At 50.7% G+C, this 21154-nt stretch overlaps 1 protein-coding gene and 1 long non-coding RNA gene across 4 annotated transcripts in view; both read left to right on the forward strand.

The window, feature by feature from the left end:
* Window positions 1–1061: 1061 nt before the first annotated feature.
* Window positions 1062–2439, forward strand: LOC128902855 (uncharacterized). The gene is made up of 2 exons (XR_008463897.1): window positions 1062–1449; window positions 1587–2439. It is a non-coding gene; the product is annotated as an uncharacterized LOC128902855 (long non-coding RNA).
* Window positions 2440–5059: 2620 nt separating this feature from the next.
* LOC128902745 (CBP80/20-dependent translation initiation factor-like) overlaps window positions 5060–21154 on the forward strand; it is a 156093-nt gene continuing 139998 nt past the window's right edge. For all 3 annotated transcript variants that reach the window (XM_054186229.1, XM_054186230.1, XM_054186231.1), the window contains exon 1: window positions 5060–5233. The gene's annotated coding sequence lies outside the window, so the exon portion shown is untranslated. The remainder of the gene's footprint in view (window positions 5234–21154) is intronic.

Consider the following 21154-nt stretch of genomic DNA (forward strand, 5'->3'; position numbering starts at 1 on the left):
TACTAAAAAATCTGTCCCCCATCTTTCTTTCTAAGCCCCTTTTGAGTATCGAAAGGCCGCAATAAGGTCTCCCCAGAGGGTCAAACTGGAGGAGTGCTTTGCTGTCGTCCCACACCCAGTGCCCGGGATTTCCCGCATCCCTCACCCTAACGCCCGTGAAATTCCCCTGCTGCTTCTCCCACGCCACCGACGAGCCATTCCCGCCCGCTGCACCCCTCGAAGCAGCATCGCAATCCTCTGATGCAATTAATATCCATAATAAGGGATTATGGAAAAGAATCCCATTGGCAAGCAAGGGGGGGAAGCGAGAGATATTTCTGGGTTACTGGGATATTTCCTGGCCAGCCGTGCCTCTGCGAAACGCGCTTGTCAACGGTTAATTTGACTCCGTTCTCCGGCAAACCCGGAGTTATTGATGTCCCTGTCTGAGATGCTTTCTGTCACCCTGAGGAGGGGTCTGACAAGATCTGCCTTGCCTGGTGTGGATGTCCATCCTTCATCACCCGTCCCAAGTCCTTGCGACGCCTCTGCCGGCTCTTGGCTTGGCCTTTTCAGCAGCTTGACCTTTGCAAATGCCCACGTTTCCTCGGGGCTAGAATAGTCGCAATCCCTTAAATCGGTAATTTCTTCTTGCCTGGGTAATCATACTTTGCATTTCTAAGGCCTCTTTAATCGAAAGAGGTAGTTGGGAATTAAATCACGGGAGGAAAGTCATGAATTATGTCCAGGTAGCCCCATTATGCAGCTGAGTTATGTGAAATACAGGAAATTAGGGATATTATTTAAGCGACACGGGAGGTCAAGGAGAAAACCCAAATGTTCTGCGTTACGTCTTCTCATCTGCAGCGCGGAAGGTGGCACCAGAGCTGGATTTCAACCCATATGCGGCAAAACAGTCTTCATAAGCCCGGTTCTCCGGGAGTCCCGGACCCATCCTGTTCCAGCCCTCCGCCGAATACCAGTGAATTTAGCCTTGACTTGAAAACAGCCTTGGCACCGATCGCTGAGCTGGATCCAAATGCCCTTCTAAAAATAACTCAGAAGTGGGGGAAGGAGCCTGTCCCCGCACCCGGCGTTTTGAAACCAGCTTCTCCTCTTGCCGTAGCAAAGCGTTGCTTCACCCGTGGGCACCCTGCTCTGAAATTTGATTTTTATATATATGTAGGAGAGACTATTGACAGCTTTGTGCTGCCTTTTTTGCCGCAAACATCCCGGCTGGCCGCATTCACGTGCCATCACCTCACTTTCTCTCTAGTTTTGCAGCCAGGTTATCTCACGCTGTAAGATTTGGGTGGAGGAGGAACCGCTGGAGCTCCACGTCCAACACCGCCGGCCCCACCCTGGGCACGGACAGACGTCTCCGCTCTAGGGAAGGACGGCAGAGCCACCACCCAGGCTCTCTCAAGATGGGAATAAAGACCCCGTCTGTCTCCAGTCGTTGCTTCTACAGTAAGTCTATTATTTGGGTTTTTAAAGGAGGTCTATTTGCTTTCAGCTCAACTGCAGCCCCGGCCAGAACAATGATCTCTCTGATTCTGGCAGGAAGATTGTTGACCCAACTCTTTTAAGGGTTTCTTTTCCTCTAGGAGTCTCGGATGGAGCATCCAAGCACTTGATGGCCACGGTGGTATTTTGCAGGCCGTTTCTTCGAAACCTGCTGAGGGCATCCCTGCGTCTCCATCCTGGGAGACATCCCCATCGTCCCACCTGTGCCGGAAGCCCTTGGGGAAGAAGAAAGGAATTCCCTTCTTCTTTAGTTTATTTTTTCAGTACCTATCTGTATGTATAAGTGAGCTTTCCGCACAGGGGATGTATAATTTGAGCAGAACACAGTACGTTGAATTTTGCCTTCAGCTACGCTCTGTGAAGCCAAGATTTGCTCCGAGCTAGCAAAGGAATGCCAAGCTACCACAACGCTACAGCTACGAGCAAGGTGCTCTGTAAATATTCCGTATTTCCCCTTCAACACAAGAGGTTCCCATCGTTGCTAAGACGTTTTGAAGGGTATTGCCAGGGCGAGGGTGGAGTCCAGCACAGCATCTTTTTGGTCACAGTTTGTGTTCTCAAACATCTTCGCGTCCCCGGCTGCTCTTTTCCCATCTCTTGCTATTTTCCCAGGACAAAAATCTTGAGGCTGGAGCATTTCCCGCTGGCAGAGATCCGCCAGTTCCCATTGAACTGGGAGAGAACTGAGGGAGGCTCTTAACCTCTTCCCAGAGATGCTCAGCGCTTTCCCGGGAGCAGCCCTAGGAGGATGCTGAGGCAGGATACGGTCCTGCCCGGGCGGGTCCCGGCATCTTGTGGACTCCGTGCTTGGTGGCACCAGGAGCCAGGCAGCCTGCCCCAATTCCCTCCGCTACAGCGATGGAGGAACTCCCCTGACACCTCACCACCTCCCTAAATACACGCTTTTAATAAAGAGCCAATTTAATTTCCCAAGCACTGAGTCATCTCGTGTTATTACCTGGCGTACGGTACCCAGAACAGCAGCCACAGCATCTTTTCCTTGAAAGGAGGATGTTTCCATTCCCTCCTCCATCCCCAGCTTTTCACAACTCCTCTCTTTTTTTTTTTTTTTTTTTTTCCATTTTAAGTGGAAACCCTCTCCGTTCCCAGTTTCCCTCCAAGGGGATGAAGCCAGAAGCAGGGATAAAAGGAGCGTGCACGTCGGAGGGGCTGAGGGGAGCAGGGCTGCACCCAGGCGGGGATGGGACCAACAGCTCCACTTTGCTCTTTGGACCCGGACCCAAGCCAGCTCCTGGAGAAAAGTCCCCGGCTTCCATAAAGCTGCGCTTTCTTCCTGCTGGGACGGGTTAATAACAGACGCGATGACCAGCGTGACCGTGGAGCTTCAGACCCGCGAGAGGTTGGCGTGAGATGGCAGAGATGGCACCAAAAATCTCAGGCTGGAGGTTGCCCGCTGTGATCCGGCACCCACCTGGGCTCCCGGACCGGAGTACACCCACTCTCCAGCCACCTTTCCGTTCCCAGCCAGGATGGAGGAGAGCACCCGGTGGCATTTTGCGATGTCACCGGGTCAGGGAGGCCTTGAGCAGGGTGGGGCAGGAGCGGGATGCTCGGAGAGGTCCCGCCACGCCAGGACCTGACGTGCCCACCCAGGAGCAGGACTTCACACATGCCAGCGTGTTCACACCGTTAATATCACTCCTACGGGCCGGCGTTCTCCAAAAAGGGCGATTTGCTATTAATAACGAGCTGAGATGAACCGTTGTCAGGTTAAAGTTGACAATCCCGATGGCACTGGCATTTCAAAAAAAATGCTCATTAATTAATGCAAGAGCGGATCCTACCTTTTTTTTTTTCCGCCAACCTTGCCCCCTGGAAGCATCCCTGGGAAATCCTGGGGGCTCTTGGCTTCGGGGCTCGGGGGGCTGGAGGGGACTTTGGGGGTCTGGAAGGGATTCTGGGGGTCTGGAGGGGATTTCGGGGAGCTGGAGGAGGGGATGAGCCGGAGAAACGGGATGCGGGCAGAGCTGTCGCCTGCCCCGGTGAGCCCGGCACGGCAGATCAGCCTTCGCCGGAGCGATGCTATTGGCGCTGGGATTAATAATTAAACCCCCTAGTACGATCACGGATAAAAATACGAAAAATCCAGGCAGTTCCCCTTTGCTTAAAATACGCCAAAATAATAATAATAAAAAAAAAAATAATGAAAAAAAAAATAATCTGGAGCTAAATTAACAATGTGCTCGCCCAATTATAGCCACCCTCCGGTGAATAGAAGGTTGTCATGGCAACCTGCCCAGCAAACGATACGGCCAAAAATAAAGCACAGCGGGGAGAGAGATCTTTTGAATCTGATTTTGCCGTCAAAGTAGAATTAAGGTTTCTTCAGAGGCCAGCTCTTCTGGCTAATTTATGGCTGCGGTTCTTCCGTTGGTGTTCATTAACGTGATCCATTTATCCGGCTGAATGCTACGGCCGAACTAGAGGGAGAGCGACAAAGAATCCACGGCTGGAAATAAAGTTACCCCTTGAGGATAACCCAAACAACAGGAGAAGGGGAATGACGAGGCGGGTTGGGGTTTTTGAGAGCCTGGTGGAGTGAGGAGAAGGTGGTTTAAATCGCCTGTAGGAACATTTCCAAGTGGCTTTGAGCAGGTCTGAAGGGGAGAAATGGATCCAGCTGGCTAGGAGGGTCTTTAAATGCGGGTTTTGACATTTCTGGGCTCGGAGTTTTGGGTATTTTGTAGAACCGTAGAATGGTTTGGGTTGGAAGGGACCTTCAAGATCATCTCGTTCCAACCCCCTGCCCTGGGCAGGGACGCCTCCCACTAGACCAGGTTGCTCAAATCAAGCATTTCCGTATAAAACTGGAAGAGGGGAGATTGAGATGAGATATTGGGAAGAAATTGTTTGCTGTGAGGGTGGTGAGCCCCTGGCCCAGGTTGCCCAGAGAAGCTGTGGCTGCCCCATCCCTGGAGGGGTTCAAGGCCAGGTTGGCCGGGGCTTGGAGCAACCTGGGCTGGTGGGAGGTGTCCCTACCCATTCCATATGGAACTAGATGATCTTTAAGGCCCCTTCCAACCCAAACCATTCCGTGATTCTATGATTTATATGGAAATCCTTGCAGTTTCCTTCCTTTAAACTCAGCTTAACCCTCCCTTCCCTAAAGCCTGGCTGGATGTGACTGACCACGAAGGAGGAGAGCCGGGAGAAGACGGGGTCTGGGGCTGAATCCCGACGGATGCAGCTTCGCTGGTGAGGGAGACGGGCCAAAAAGGCGATTTTACAACCTTCAACGCGGGGGGGGGGGGGGGGGGGGAGGGGAGGGAAAAAAAACAACACCGCAAAAGCGGGGTCCGAAATCTGGGCGCTTTAACAGCCGCGGTGGGTGGGCTCGGTGGTCCCGGGGGGGATGGGGGTGATGAAGGCTCCCCCCCCCCCCCCCTCCGCCTTCCGTGGCGCTGGGGAGCCGGGCAGGCAGGGCGGCGGGACGCGGACTACATCTCCCGTCAGGGCCCCGGCGGCGGAGGAGTCAGCGGAGGGGGCCGGGAGGGGCGGGGCGGCGACGACCGCGTCACTCTCCGGCCGCCCCGGCCCGTCCCTCCGCCCCAGCCGGAGCCGGGTGTCTCCTCACGGGCGGGCGGCGCCCCGGGTGCCTGTTTCTGTGTCGCTGTCCCCTCCTCGTCCCCCCCCCCCCTTCCTCACCTCAGCCCGGCGCCCATGAGCCTCCCGGAGGGGGTCTGACACCGCCCGGCACCGCAGCACGGTAAGGCCGGGGCGGGGGGGGCGATGACACAGCAGCCGGGTTGGGGGGGGGGGGGGGGGCGACGGACGGGGACACGGACGCGTCCCGCCTTTTGTCTCCCTCAGAAATAATAATAGTTAAAAAAACCCAAACCAAACCAACACCCAAACCCCACGCGTGGTTGCGCTCTGGGCAGCGAAGAGCGCGGCTGGTTGTGGGGTTGGGTTTTAATGTTTGCAGATGGAGGCGGGGGGGCGGGGGGGGGGGATGGGGGGGAGGTTCGGCCTCTCGGCGGGGTTCGGCCTCGTCCCGTCTGGGGTTTTTTTCCTCTTGCCTCCGCTGACGGTTTGTGCCTGGACGTGGGGCACCCCCCTGCCCTCCCCCTGAATTTTCCCTCTCCTCGCCAGGGCGAGCGGCGGGAAGGGCGGTAACGGGGACCGTGGAGGTGTGGGGCCGCAGTCGGGTTCGGCTCTCGGCCTCTGGAAGCTTCCTGGCCCGCTTCGTTAGTCCTAACGAAGGGCATGGCTGGCCTCTTACTCCATCTCCCCCGGCGAGCCCCGCCATGGACAAAAAGGAGAGGGGAAACCCCTCGGAGGCAAGCGCTCGTGCGGTCCCTACCACAATTAGCCTCGTTCATCGTTATCCCCTTTGCAGCAAAGCTGGGGGTGGGAGGACGAGAGCCGTGGCAGCATCCGCAGGCACAAAGGTACCGCCTGGTTTCACCCTGAGCATCTGTACAGGGGGGACATCCCCCGCTGGGATGTCCACTGCTGTGTGGTCCAGAGGCGGGAGCATCACCCACCTGCTGGGAGGTGCTTTCCCCATCCTTGGCGCAGGGTTGGGTTTGGGTGTAGCAAGCGAGGGCTCACCAGGGACTACGTTTTGTTGTTATTTTACGATTATCGTTTTCCTGCAGAGTCACTCTGGCTGCACGTGGTCTCGGGGACCGTGGGTGACAGGAGGGGACAACAGATGTTAGTGGCAGTGGAGCAGCCGGCAGGCCTGGGACATTTTTTGCTGCAGCTGCCCCCAGCAAAGCCGTACGCCTGGAGGCACGGTTGCTGTGTGTCTCTGGCATCCCAGTGCCTCAAAACTTGGTTCTGGGAGTTGTTTTTCCATAGAATGAGACGAAGATTCGTCTCCTGGGACTGTTCCCTGTGTCAGGCTCCTCTGGTAGAGGTGAGTCTCCCCACCATAAGACCCCGCACTGGATGAGGTAGCAATCCCTTTAGATTGGAAAGGGGTAGGTGCAGTTTCCCAGCATGAGGAGAAGGGCTGGAGTGCCCCGGCCTCTCTGGAGACCTGGTGGGTCCCCTGCAATAGGCCATTTCCCCATGTCCATGTGTGCCACCTTCACTCCTGCTTCCGTAATCCATGCTACTCTTCCTCCACCACTGAGGCAGGTGAAGGATGAAGCTTGAAGTCACAGCCTTGTGAACAGAAACGAAAGACATGGGAGGAAGCAGAAGATATACTGAGCTTCTACATTGTTTCTCTCAACCCAAAGATACCAAAATAAGACCAGGTGATTTAATAGTCCCTCCTCTCCAAAATCTAGGAAGGTCTTTGGATGGTGGACCATCCTCTGAGCAACCGGACACTGGCAGGGGGTGCCATGCGGGATGGATAGGGAAGCATCCTGCTAGGCTTATGGCTTCTGTGACCGTGACAAGCAAGCATTCACACTTTATGTCTGGTGAGCGGGGGGAAAAAAAAAAACATTTTATTGTGGCAATCCACGTTATTTTTCCCCATAAGGACTGTAAAGGCTTTGCTCTGCCCTTGCTGATCCTGAGGTCCAAGAGCAAAACCTTGCGCTGGATTTTATTCCCTCGAGCCTTGAGTAAAATTTGTAGGCTGTGGCTTCCCTGTGTTAAGTGTGTTATCTTTGGCAGAGAGATGAGCAGTGCCTGTTTTGGGAAACTCAGGCTGTGCTTGTATGTAAAGCTCTTTCTCCCTGACTTCTGTCCGAGCCCTCCTTGTGATGCGGGTACTGCATCGGCAGGCTCTGTGAATTTAAGGTGTCATGGTTAAAGTGCTGTGGGACTTGTGCAGCTTTTAGGAAGCATTTTTTTTTATCGTTTATGAGATCTCAGGTTGCTTTTAAAGGAAAGCAGAGGAGCAGCTGCAGGTGAAGGTGATGAAGGTGAAGGGAAGTGGCTTGTCTCAGGTGAGCTAGAGGGTAAAGCCCAAGACCCAGGAGCTCACTGGCTGATGGGAGACTTGAGGAATCATTTGTGGAGATGAACTGAACATCAGGTCTGCCTTTGCAATGGGATTTGGGAGAGGAGTGAGCTACCTGAGGGCCTTGGCTGACTGGGACACCTTCATTCCCGTAGCTGACTCAACTTCGTGCACAAATGGGATTGGAATGGTATACGGAGGGTTCCTGAGAGCCGTGAAAAATAATGTGCAAAGCGTGAAAACTTACTTGATAAGTTGTTAGCCCTTGATCCAGACTGTGAAAGGGAAGATGACAAGGTGCTGAGCTTTATCTCCAGATGTCCCTCCTTCAGCGCTTGGTCTTGGATGCGAAAAAATACTCTTTTTTTTGCTCTCTGAGCGTCCTCACTTTGGGGTGAAGTGTTCTGTTGAGTTTACTCTACCATGGCCTCCTGATGAGGACAAATTTTGCTACGCTGACTCCCCTTCCTTTTTATTTTGGGTCTCTCTCTCTCTCTCTCTCTCCTGTTTCTCCTTGCAGCCGTCCTTTCCGCTGCTTGGTCTTTTCCCAGCAGGAGCAGTGTGAAATTGTGGTAGTTGTCACTGTTTGAGTTTTTGCCCATAGGTCTCTACAGAGCGGCAAGAAAACCCTCCTGGACCTTATTTAATTTCATGTTCTTGCTGGTCAAGTGAGTCTTTGAGGCCCTGTGTATTTGTGAGGGCTATCCCTAAAAGTATAGCAAGACCCTGTGGTTTCTATGGAAGCTGGGGCCAGCAGATGAGCTATTTCAGGAGCTGTTTGGGGCACATTTAGCATGTTGCTCGACTATTTCAACGGAGCCATTAAATATTGCTCATGATTTCATTGTTCTTCAGTTTGGCAGAAGTATTAAGACATTTCTTTACACGTGCCATTGTTAAGTTTCAGAGTTAACAGTCTGCTGCTCTGTAGCTCACAGTCTTCATCGGGTTGGGGAAAGGACAACTGTTCCTGTCTCAAAAATCTGGAAGCCTTGAGGCTTCTGGACAAGTAATCTCCATAAATGCTTTGCGATGTTCTCACCTCGGAGAAGGTGCAATTCTGCTACCTAAGTGTAATTAGCGCATTACTGAGTCAGCCGAAATAAAGGGCTAGTGTGGCTAGCCAATCATTTTCTGTTTGTTTGAGAGACTGGCTATTTTATTTTTATTTATTTATATGTATGTGTGTGCATATGTATATACTTATATATATAGTTATTTACAACGTAAATGCCTTGCTGGTGATCCTAAAAGAAGCGTGTTTCCTGCTCAGCTCGGACTGAAATAGGGATGACATTGGGTGTTCTCAAAACTCTTATGTATTTAACCATCAACTTTCCCACTGAAAGGAGTGGTTTTGTTTCTTCCACGTCTGCCTTGGGCTGTGCCATGGTCGGTCTTGGCTTGCAGGACTCTGCATCGTCTTCTGCAATGTGGAGGTACCCCGGAAGCGGGCAGGAATGGGGATGGTGTCTCTATAATGGATTGGAGATCTTTGCTGTTTCGAGTTAGCTTTTGGAGACTCCTTTGAGGGAGTCCATGGACCTCTGAGGCTTCAGGGACCACAGGTTGAACAGGAGTAGTCTCCTGCTTATTTCAGAAAGACTCCTGTCTCCTCTTCTACAGAGGCAACCCTTGGCCTCCCCGTCCCCCAGACACGTAGCAGTCGTGGTACAGGAGAAGAAAAACCTGTTTCCTTAGGTGGTAAGAGAAGCTGTGGTGACACAACTAAACTTCTGCCTCTGCTATCTCTGCAGGACCAAATCCTGCCGTGCCTGTCGGCCGGGAGCATACCGCAGGAGTATTTCATAACGTGCAGCAATTTATCGAGGGCGTCTCCTCTGTGGCCATCAGCACTAGCTCAGCTTCGCCTTCTTCCCCAGCACGGTTGCGTCTACCATGCCGCTGGGTGGTGGTGGGTGTCATCTGCATCTCTCAGGTGGCAGGACGGAAAGGTTTATGGGTGGGATGATGTGCCTGGGATGGGGAGCGGAGGTGAGCGGCTGTGCGGTGTGCCTCATCCCTTGGTGTCATGTCATGCCTGGGTGACCTGAGGATGCACGTGGGTGCCCACAAGCTTTTAATTTCTCACCGGCAATTTTAGTTGGCCTTAATGCAAAAAAAACTCGACCAACCTTCCCCCTCCCTCTGGATCTGACCCATCTTGCTGGGACTGGTTTGTACAACCTGCTTCACCCCGGGAAGGCTTCACCACTGCCAGAGCCTGCCCCGTGCCGAAGCAGAAGCTACAGGAAGACACACAGCTGCCACCAGCTTCCCCAGCCACCTGCAACAGGGAACCATAAACAGCGTTGGTAATTAATTCTGAAAAATGCTTTTGAACTCATGAAATCCTGGAGGAGCTGTGTTGCTTGGCTTGTGTTCGCCAGGACCTCGGGAGAAGCTTGGGAGAAGCTGGTGTTCACTACCAGGCTGTTGCCATTTGTCTGCCGCCGGTTTTATTGGGTGGTAGCTGGCCCAGGAGGTGGGCAGCTGGGTTGGTGTGGAAAGGGTGGAATGGGAGGCTGCGGCTCAGCGGCGTGGCATGTCACAGCAGCCTGGGTCTCTGTGATCAGCTGTGCCATGCCACGCAGCAGGGATGGCATCCGGTCCATCCCCAAGCTAGCATTGAGAAGGTCTTCTGCAAATAAGTAGGTACGATCCCAGGGGTTTTGCATCGTTAAATTAAATCTCACAAGTCTGTCTTTGCAAGTACAATGCTTTTGAGCTAGAACGTTGCAGATTTGCTAGAACATTTTGAGCTAGAAATGAATTGCAGATGTTTCGGGGGTCTTGGCTTTCATGAGCATTGAGCATCTCGTTTGTGAAGCCAGACCTTTGCCGGCTGGCACGGAGCTGATCACGGGTGGTAGAGCCACCAGCGAGATCGGGGCTGGGGCAGCTGCTTTGCAGAGCTGGACTCGCTTCGTGGCTGTGGCTGCAAGGTGCTACTTCTGCTATGTGGTCCGTGGAGATGTCATTTTGGGGCCACCAGCTTCTGGAGGTGGCTTTGAAGGGTGGTCAGGTCTGCGAAAACACATCTTGGTGTTTGCTTATGGGGGATCTCGCAGGAATAATCGTGGGGTGAATTTTAAAGGATTTTTTTTTTTTTGTCCTGTAGAGAAGTGTGCACTCCAATCACTGGTGGGACTGTGGTTTGCTCTAGGTCCAACCAAGCCAGTCTGAAGCAGTGGTCTGCAAATGCTCTTTTGCTTTTGGGTGCTCCCTGCATCACCTGGCCAGAAGCAAACCCCTGGGCTGGAGGGCTTCTGGGCACCGCGTCTGGCTGCAATGAAGCCAGAGGGGATTTTAATAACGTGGCATCAAAACTACCATCTTGGGTGTCTGGACAAGAGAGGAAAAGAAAGCAGGAAGGGTTGTGGTTGTGCTGTGGTTGTCAGCTGGAGTTAAATAACAGAGAAATGTTTTATGTTTAAGGTGGTGTTTGCTTTGCATGGTGAGAAGAGACGGGGGTGGATGCCTGCACCCATGGGAGCCATATTCCCTTGCATCAGGGCATATCGGTGATCCAAGAAATGCCTCTTCCCAGCCAGGTGATTGGCTTGGAGGTGTCTTTGATTACATTTTTCTCTGGCTCAGGAAGCCTGGCTGGTGATCCTAAAACTTGCAGCAATAATTTTTGCAGCTGGAGACTTCACAGCAGGATGCGAAGGCTCGGGATGCGTTTCAAAATGATTTCTTTCTTTTTCTCGCCACGTCCATGTCTCATCCTTGCAAGCTAGTAGGTGAGTTAGGTGGAGTTTTCAGGGGCTGTGGGGTCTCACCACAATGGCTATGGATGCCTCTTAGAGGAAGAGCAGGCCATGGATATGGATGAAGAGGCTGGAGAGCTGCAGGGGACCAGCTGTGATGAGGTGTGATGTATGGCTTTCTCCAAAGGCCCCTTGTTTTGGGACCAGCAGTTTCTCACGTTCCGACAACAGCTCTGAAATGAAACGTACGCTTCTGGAAAGCTCTTCTGGTGAATGGCGAGTTTTCCATCCCTCCCTGCATCCCTGCTCTGTCCATCCCTGCGCTGGCCTGACAAAGGCAGAGGAGCGTTTTTTCCTGCCTGTGAGGATGCTCGGAGCAGCATCGGTGGCAGGCAGGACATTGTAGCCCTGTGGAGCACTCGTTGTCAGCAGAGCCGCAGAATCCTTCTCCGCTCGGATGCTTTTAATGCACAAATTCACCCCAAGGTGCCGGTCCCTCTCTCTCGCTCCCAGGTTTCGGAGCACCTGCAGAGCACACATTGTCTTTCTCGAAATCGGCTCCAAGAAAGGATATTTGCACGGCTTTTCTTCTTAATATATTTGCATTACATGGGGTGAAAGATTTATTTATCCACTGCAAACAGCCACTTTGAAGCTTCTTTTCTATATTTCTGTGGTTTGATTATTATTTTTTTTTCAATTAACAGAAATGAGGCTTATGCGCTCAGACTGGATGTCATCCGCTATTTCTCCAGAAGCTTTTTTAACCTGGGGACTAATTTCAGCCAAATTTGACAGAGGAGTGCAGGTCTTAAAGATAAGAACTTACAGGCTGTAAGAAAGAGGGTGGAAAAGGGAAATCCTACAAGGAGAGGCTACAGCAATCGTTAGCTTAAATATTATCTGTCTGGCTGCAGGCGGGTCAGTTAACTCAGAAGTGGCTTTAGTAATTCACTACATTTTCTTTAAGGAAATAACCCAAATCACCTTGAACATGGGGAAGGAGGAGCTGGCTGTAGGGATGCTGCCTGGGCGGGTGTGGTGGGATGATGCTACGTGACCTTTAAAGGTCCCTTCCAACCCAAGCTATTCTGTTCTACGCTGCCACGCTGTTGTCGCAGCGCTTTATGCTTGTGCGCGACCACCGAGCTTGCAGAGAGAAGCTGGTGGCTGATTTCTTTCCAGAGTCTCCTGCCTGTACCGGTATCCCGCAGTTCAAAAGTGTTTTCCAGCCTTGAGCTTAGCCTCGCCGCGTACCTGCTGGGATGGATAATCAGGTATTATAGCGTTACTGCTCCTAATAGGGGCGTTTCACGTGCTGTCACCTAGAAGCTCATGTAGAGCGTTTGCACACTGGGGAGTGCATAAAATCTGTCCCTAAAAGCTTGGCCAGGCTTGCAGGTGTTTCCCATCAAGACTGAGGTCATGGTCGGCAGCATCGCCTGGAGGAGACAACGCAGCAGCACAGTGGCTTTTCGGCACCATCTATGGTCTGTGAACTTGCCTTGCAGCTGGAGCTGCTGTTAAAAGTGATTAGTGACCCACCTCCCCCCCCAGTTCCCAAAGGAGCCAGAGATGATGCTCTGCCCCTCTCTGCTCCTGACAGCCTTTCCCATTCCAGCTGGAGCATGAGGCTGCCTTTTCTGTCCCTTCCCCTTCTGCTGTCACTATATGCACTTTGATTTACTTTTTTTTTTTTTTTTTTTAAACTGGGGATTCTCTTCCTTTTTTGTCAGCTTGGAGAATGATTTTCCTTACGCTCCTCTCTATTTAGGGCTCTGGGGGAGGAAGTGACTCAGCCTTTCCCCTGCTCCAGTTTGCACAGTCATCCCTTGCCCGCTTTGCCGAGGTTTTCCTTGAGCACCTTCGGTTACGCTCGCTTCATTCAGCAGGAGCCCGTCTGCCTCCTCACCGCACGTTTCGGTGGGGAAGGGCGCGGTGGGGGAGGATGAGCCCTCAGCAGGAGCTTTCCCTGTGCCAGGAGGATAGTAACGCAGCGAGGAGGACATGCTGCCAGACCTGCAGCAGCTCCAGGTCTCCTGCTCTGCTGCCCATCTGTGAGCATGGACGTCTGCGGAGATGCAGGCGAGTCCAGCCAAATGAAATTTTGGGGGCTAGCCTAGTCATACTATTAAAAAAAAAAAAACGGATGAAATTTGGTGGCACGGACTCACCAGGGAGAGGGGAGTGAAGATTACTCCGGTCGTGCTACCAGCGCCGCTGAAGGATGCCATGCTCGCCCGGGCACTGATGGGAGAGGTCTGCGTGGATGATGGATGCACGATGACGCTCGCTCCGTGCAGGACTGCTGCCAGCTTGCCTTTCACGGCAGAGCTGAACCAGTTGCTAAATACCAGGGAGGAAGCATTGCTTGCTCTCCGCAGGGCTTTGAGACACTGCTGCTCAGCAAAGGAGTCATTAAATCGTCTGCCACTCTGAGTGATACCAGGCATTTGGCGTGCCATGTACTATATTAAAAACAAGTGCATTACTTTCACGTTAATTGTTCTCCTCTTCTGGAAGCCAGCACAGCTGACTCTGCTTCTTTTTAATGGGGAGAAGGGAAAATAAAAAGAAGAAGAAACTCCCAAGCCCCCCAAAACCCAGAGAATAAAACCCCGAAAGCAATTTTGCTCTGCTTAGGAAATTCCAACATGCGCCAGTTATTCTTTGGTTTTATAAGGTTGTTGGAGTAGGAATTACCTTCGTCTCGAATTATTCTTCTCTCAAATTTTATCTTCTCTCAAAGTATTACTCCTAAGAGTAATAATTTGTATGTGGTAGGATCCTTGCTGAGGATGTATGTGATGGGATCCTTGCCGAGGAGCTCTTACCTCCATGGCAGCAGTCCCATGCCTTTGCTGTTCCTTCACTGATGGTCGGCTCTCCCGGGTGGTCTCTTAGCTCCTTGTTTGGCTCTGGCTGGGAGCAAAGTCTTGTGATTGTGTGTTGCCGAAGGTTGGGAGAGGCTTGGCAGTGTTTCTCTGGTAGCTTATGGTAATAGGGCTACCAGTGCTTCATAACAAATCCTCACTCTTGGTCTGTGTGGTGCACGCAGCGGAGTTTGATCCCACTTTGACATGGGTGAATTTCAGTCAACGGTGAATTTTAAGGTTCCACAAGCCTTTGGTAGAACATCAGTAACTCCAAATATGGCCTTACTGAAGCTCCTGTGCTGTGAGCAAGGACTTCTCTGGTGGTCACAAGTTTCAAGCTTTTTTTTTTTTTTTCTGCATGTTAACGCCTCATTTGGCACCAAACATTGTAGCTCTTGATACAGACCTTCATCATGACCCTGTTGTGCCAGAGGCTCGAGGAGAACTGAAAAGCAAGGCCTTTTGGCACGCTGGGTGGTAGTCTCATGTCATGGGATCAGTTCCAGCAGAGCTTTTAATAGCTTGGTAATACTGTGTTTGCTCAGCAGGGCTAGACCAAGCTTCTGCAGTGTGGCTGGAGCACTTCTAGGGACCTTCTAAGTACGTAGGGAGTACCTGGGAGTCCTCATATTGAACAGCAAATGTGGTTTTCTGGTAGCAAAGGTATCTTGTTGAGTGTCCCAAAACAGGGCCTTGACTAGCACAAGATCTTGGGGAAAGGAGCGTGCAGCCCAGGACCCAGAAGTGATGTCTGATCTTTTTTGGCATCTCTGAATCAGACCCGTCCAGTTCAGCCAGATGTTTCTGGAGAAGGTGTGGTAACCTTTCAGGATGGATGTTTCACCTACCCCTCACGTTACTTACCTTCTCAAGGAACTGTTTGCCATGAAAAGTGTGCGGAGGAGGCTCTCTGGGCACTGCCAACCATAAATACACAAGGAAGGAGTCTGGTTGGAAAGATGAAGGAGGCACTTTGTAAGGAAGCCATCTCTTTGGTCTGGGAGCCAACAAATATGGTGGTACACTGATGGGGATGCTGGTGGTTAGGCTCTCTCTACTAAGTAAATGTAAACTCTGAGAATTTCCAGATATTTTTACAAGAAACCCCAGGAAATGAAGCCAGTTGCTTCTTGTAATACCCATGTCAGATCACACGTCTTCTCCTTCCTCAAGTCTCTTGCTCCTTGCCCTGGGCCAACCTGCTGCAGCAGGTGACGCGTGGGTGCCTGGGGGCATCATGTTGCCTGTTCTGGCTGTTGTGAGACACCACAGGTGTTAAAGTCAAGTTTTATGGGAAGTGGTTTAAATTTGTTTCGTGATAACGTGGCGGCTGAAGTTGTGAAAGAACTTGTAATTGAGGAGTTGTGGAAATGTAGCGGCTGAGATGAATATTTGCGTGGAGGTGGTCGGGTGTGCTGGGAGGTCTGAAGTTGGTCATCACCTAGAAATGCTTCAGTAACCCAACTTGAGCTTTGCTTGCTTGTGTTCATCTTTTTTTTTTTTTAAGAAATCTAACCAAATCAGAGCGAACCCGTCAGAGGCTGTTAGTTAACCAGCATGGTGGTGGTTAAGCATCTGGTGGTGTGACTCTCTGATCTGTCTCAGTGGATGTCAAGAGGTGGATTTGTTGGCGAGTCCTCCCCTCCGTCCCTTAATGCTTCCTAACTTTTCCACTTGTCGACAAGTGTTACACTGAGCTTGATGTGAAGTGTCAGCCAGTAAAGCCTTCCTCCCCTTCTTCCCACAGGTTAATAAGCCTCAAACTAAAATTTTTCGCTTATTTCCTTAATTCTGTCTGTTTATCCACTTTATTACAGTAGACTTGTCTGTTGCGTGCTTCCAGATTCTCTTGTTGTCTCTTCCATATCATCCAGGGACGTGAATGGAAAGCGTTGTCCTTGCAACACCTACACTTAACTCAGACCATACTAGTTCTCTTCCGAGCATCTCTGTCTATTGATTAAAGCATTAGGAGGAGTGTCAGCTTGGAAGCAGTGGGTTTGATTAGCTAATTATTTTAACAGAAAAGTGATGAACTTTGATTCAAAGTGCACGAGAAACTGTGGCTGCTGTTTTCTAACGTGCTGGAGGGGGGTCGGAGTACCTAACCAAATGAGAGCCTCGGGCGGGAAGCTAACGAGAGGAGTTTGCTGTCTGAACATGAGCATCCTGCATGAGGTCTTCTGCATGACCTAGGAGTATGGAAAAATATTTGTGTATATTTACGGGGGGCTGATGGTTTTTTGGCTAGGGAGCTCTAGTTCTGCAGGAACTTCGTGGTTGCATGAAGCATGTACAGGACAGTTGAGCCTGTAGGATGCCCTTCTTGTGTAAAGACTGGGTTTCACTGTTACCAGTCAATCAGTGAAGTACTTGTGTCCTGAAGGACTTCACGTGGTGGTGGAGTACTCGGCAGTTGGCCGGTGGGAAAAGCTTGCTGGTATCAACATGCCTTGCTGGAGGTGTGGTCTGAAAGTGGGAGGCTTCACAAGAGCATCTCATGTCATTGGGTGGTGTGTGGGTTGACCTTAGCCGTCCAGGGAGCTGATGTAGGGGCAAGCGGGAATACTGGTGAGGTGTTTGCAAAGAAGCAGCTCGGAAAAAATTTTGGAGAGACCAGTGGAAGGAGTATCTGTCTCCACTGTTAAGAAAAGCAAGTGGTTTTTGGAAGGGGTGGGGGTTGATTCAAGTCACCATGCAAAGGGAGACCCTGAAGACCAAGCAGTAGGTGACTGGTTTCTGTCTTCTGGATTGGAGGTTGGGCCCTGGTGTTGGACGGCCAAATTGGAGACAGATGATGGCTCTCGTGTGATACAGATGGGGAGGAGGAGGAGGAGGGGGGGCGGGTCAGGGCAGTGTGCGTATCCTCCTCTTTGGTCTCCCTTTCCTGTTTGCTTGGTCCAGTGTCAAACATCTGGATGTGAGCTCGGTCCAGCTCCCACTCTGGGGCTGTAGCTGGGGCTCTTTCAAGTCCTTGAGCTCTGACGCTGCCAGGATGGGCAGAGCTGATGTCAAACCATCCAGGAAGGAAGAGATGGGTAATGGAAAGCCTCCAGCTCCCTTTTTACAGGGAAAAGTGCATACATAGCCTATACAGTGCTTGCTGCGTGGGACCATCCTCTTTGCCTCCTGGAGCAGAAGACTTTGCTCGTTGTGTGTGATTATTGTGTATTTGAGCTTCGTGTCAACCTCTTACCTCTCCTAAAGGTCAACCTGGACTTTCAGGCCACTTGCCGCTGGGAAGAAGTTTATTCTGGCTCTGATTAAGCTGGAGGTCAGACCTGGTGGCTTTGTCCTGGAAGTCTGGGCTGAGGGAATGTCCCCCTAGGCAAGATCCTGGAGTTATTCTGGATTGAAAGAAGCTCTGGAGGTCCTCTGGTCCAGCCCTCCGCTCAGCGCAGGGTCAGCTTCTATGTCAAACCTGCCTGCTCAGGGCCTCATCCAGCTGCGTCTTGATGCTGTTTCCAAGGATGGAGATCGCACATCCCCTTGGGTCACCTGTTGGGTGCTGAGCCACGCTCACAGTGAAGGAATTTTCTGATATCCCATCGGAATTTCCCATGCTGCAGCTATCGATCCTCAGACCTTGAGGTGTGCAGCTGCTGTGGTTTGCAGCTGGAGAAGGCTTTCTGCTACCGGTCTTGTCCATGCTCCTGCAATGTTGCTGTTGGGTTTCTCAGCTCCGCGGGGACATCACCACTTTCCAGCAAGGCAGCAGCGCGTGTGTGCCTGTGTGCAGCGAGAAGGCTTATCGCCAACTGACCTAATTATTATAATCTCGCTCTTCCCTAGATAGCGCAGGTTTCCTTGGCTCTCGGGAGGCTTCCCTGGTTTCTCCAAGCTGCTGTTTGATTTCTCGTCTGTCTCTTAATAATATTGTTCATTTGTTCGGGCTAGGTGAGCCAGAGGATAAGGTTTGTCGCCAGATATAGTGCAATACCTGTGAACCGCTTTTCCTGCTCTGATGGCCATCCTGCTGGATTTGGTGGCCGAGCCTTTTTTTTGTTCCCTATCCCTTTTTTTTTTTTTTCTGCAAGACGCCTCCTGCTGCCCTGCCCTCCCTGCTGTGGATTCTCCCTTCCCTACGTGCCCCCTTTCCCTTCCGTAAAGGGTTTATTTAGGTACAGATATAGGCCAGCTACCTTTCAAAGGTGCCAAATTCTTTTTTCAGCTAGACAGGGATTTGCAGCGTTTTAACAGGATTTAACAGCTACTTCAACATCAATAAAATAAAGCCTAGGAGAGGGGGGAAAAAAAAAAACAAAACAAACCAATCCAGCAACAAAACATTGCATCTTAGGGTGAGTTCCCTCCATTCATAAGCTTAATTTTCTTCCTGAAAATGTAAAGTTGGGAATTCTCCCTGTGCTATCTGAAAGCCTCTGCGGTCCCCGTCGGGCAAAGAATAACCCTGTATAACTCGGTGCCTCCTTGCAGGGACAGGGCTTACCACTAAGCTCCCCGGTTAAACCACCTGATGGGATCAGCAGAGGTTAGCAGCACCGCAGGGGCTTGGTGGCAGAGGGTTTGAAAAACAACAAGTCAGCAGCATTATCCTGAAAACCTGTTTTGTTTTGGGTTGGTGGTTTTTTTGGTGGTTTTTTTTTTTTTTTTTTATCCCGTTGTCATGTACAAGATCCAGTTTGACCTGAAAAGGGAGCAGGAGAGGTTGCAGCAAGGCATCATCCGAGCATCAGTGAGGCTTTATCTGCACTGGGGGTTCTGCAGCCCTGGGTGTTATCTTGTGTAATGACTGATAGTCTCCGGAGAGTAAATATTTCCTCCTGGGGCAGAGCAGCCTGTGGAGGAGCTGGGAATAAGCCAAAGCGGAGGCATTGCTAGGAGGATAAAGCCCGAAAGGGCTGGCAGTGGGGTTGTGCTTCATGTCTCACCTTGCCTGCAGAATTGGGGCTGAAGCGGTCCCTCCCTCTCTTTGGGGGGATGTGAGTTCCTATTTTCCTAATTTTTCTCTTCTTTAAAAAAAAACAAAAGTGATATATGTGACCCTTTCCTGAGGTTCCTGTGAGTTCCTAATATATATGTTACTTACAGTAACACTTAATATGTGCTCTGTCCTGGACGGCGTCCTGGTGGATACCCCAAATCATCCTTAGATATTCTGAATATTCCTAAATATCAGCCCATAGGACAAATAATTGATACGAACTGTATTTTTTTTTTTCAGTTAATTAACCTGTAGAAAAATCATAAGGATAGTCATGGGGGATAAGAGGATTTTTAGCTGGGGTCAATCAGGGTAGATATTTTTATTTCATTAAAACAGGAAAGAAAATAAAGTCAAGTCACATTTGCTGTGTTCAATCCAAAATGAAATATGTTTTAAAGTAATTTACAGCATGACAAAGAGCTGTGGAAATTTAGCGTACATCACTGTGAAATAGAAGTAAAAATCTTTTGTTTAAAAATACCAAACCCTAAAAAAAAAAACAACTCGAAAGAACTTTTTCCAGCGTTTTCTTCCCAGCATTTTGGCTGCAGTGATTTGACCAAAAGTATTTAAAATTCGCCAAGCCAAAGCTGGGCTGCTGGCAAACAAGTGATTTTTAAAAAAAATATTGTTATTTGATGGGTTCAGCATTTTACTTCTGCAAAAAGGGATTCAGTTCCTCGGATGAGTGCAGGCAGGGGAGGTATGTGACCCTTGTCCCGCACCGGAGGAGGGGACACGTGGGACTTGAGTGCCAGGTCTCACCTCCCATTCCCGGAGCTGGAAGGCATTGGGCTTCTTCTGGACATTGTGGACATGTGGGGATGCTCACCAGCAGCAGGGTATCCCAGTGGACCAGGGGTTCTCAGCAAGCACAGAGGTCCTTCAAGTTCCCTTTGGGAGGGAAAAGCCCCAAAGAAAACTCTAGTGGGAGGGGGGAAAGCCTCGGCGTTTTGTGGTTATGTTAGCGGTGGTTGCATCTTCCTCTGAAGTCTCCAAGTGCTTGCAGTAACTCGGGGCTAGGCACGGAATTTGTTTTCTTGATCCTTCGTATTGTATAATTTATTCCAGAAGTGTCTTTTCCAGTCCCTCGTTAAGCTCAGCTGCTTAATTGGTGGGTCACAAAGATCCCTCAGATGCCCTCATCTGACTTGCACTGTACAGGCAGCCAAGAGCCGGCAACAACGGGCTTCCACCTGCAAGGCCCTTTAATGTGAGATACCATCTGGGTATACAGCGTTATGCACTCTCTTGATTGATCGAATTCTCCCTTATTTCTTTTCTTTTCTTATTTTGCCCAAGTTAAATAGTTTGGGCTCTTTATTTGCATCTCTGAGGTCAAAGGTACGTGAATAGCAGGCATCTTGCTATGATGTTTCTGCTGAAAACTGCTGATGCTGCTCCCCTTTGCTGCAATTACAGTCCTCCTCTTGTGTTCTTGTTATGATTAACTTCGGGGCTGTTAATCCCTTGGGCGTAAGGAGATGGTTGACCGGTGAAGGGAGGTGCAGGAGGGGACTTTCTGAGATGCTAACCTGGCCTGGCACAAGCTCCTTAGGTCCCTGCAGCCGTGTTCGGTGGGGCTGCCACGTGGTGGAGGTCATTGTGGGAAGACCTTCATGATGAATGTGAAGGACCCTTCAATGAAAAAACAAAAAATGGTATCAGGCGCATTCATGGATGTGTTTCTGGGTTGTCCTTATGCCTGCAGGTTCCCCAGTTGACATGGCTGGTGGGTTTTCCACTGTAAGTGAGGTCTTGGGGTAGACACAGCTGTCCTGAAAGAATAGATCCTGTTGGTCTTTGCTGTCTGCAGGTGGTCCTGGGTCCTCCAGTCATCATCCAGCCCTATAGGAACAGCATTTCCTTTTGGGTCAGGAGGCAAACATCGAAATAAGTATTTCTGGCACTATCCCTGACCAGGCTGCGTTTGTGGAGAAAAAGCTTCTCTGGATGCCTTCTTGGCCTGGTTTCCTGAGATGCTGGGTATTTACTAAATACATTCACCCCAGAGGCATTCTGAAAACTAAGGCCAAACTTCTGATGTTCATCAAAGACCTGCTAGATCTATGATGCCTTCCCTAAAAGTCGCACCTTGAAAGCTCTGACACCTCTTTGGTCCTCCCCAAGCTAGAAGGGAAAGCCAAGCATTTAAACGAAGTCCTAACAGGGCTTGTTGCGTTTTACAAGAGAGGGAAGCGAGGCACGGTGGTGGAGCCAG

This window comes from Rissa tridactyla, chromosome Z, assembly GCF_028500815.1.
Source record: "Rissa tridactyla isolate bRisTri1 chromosome Z, bRisTri1.patW.cur.20221130, whole genome shotgun sequence".
NCBI classification, from domain to species: domain Eukaryota; kingdom Metazoa; phylum Chordata; class Aves; order Charadriiformes; family Laridae; genus Rissa; species Rissa tridactyla.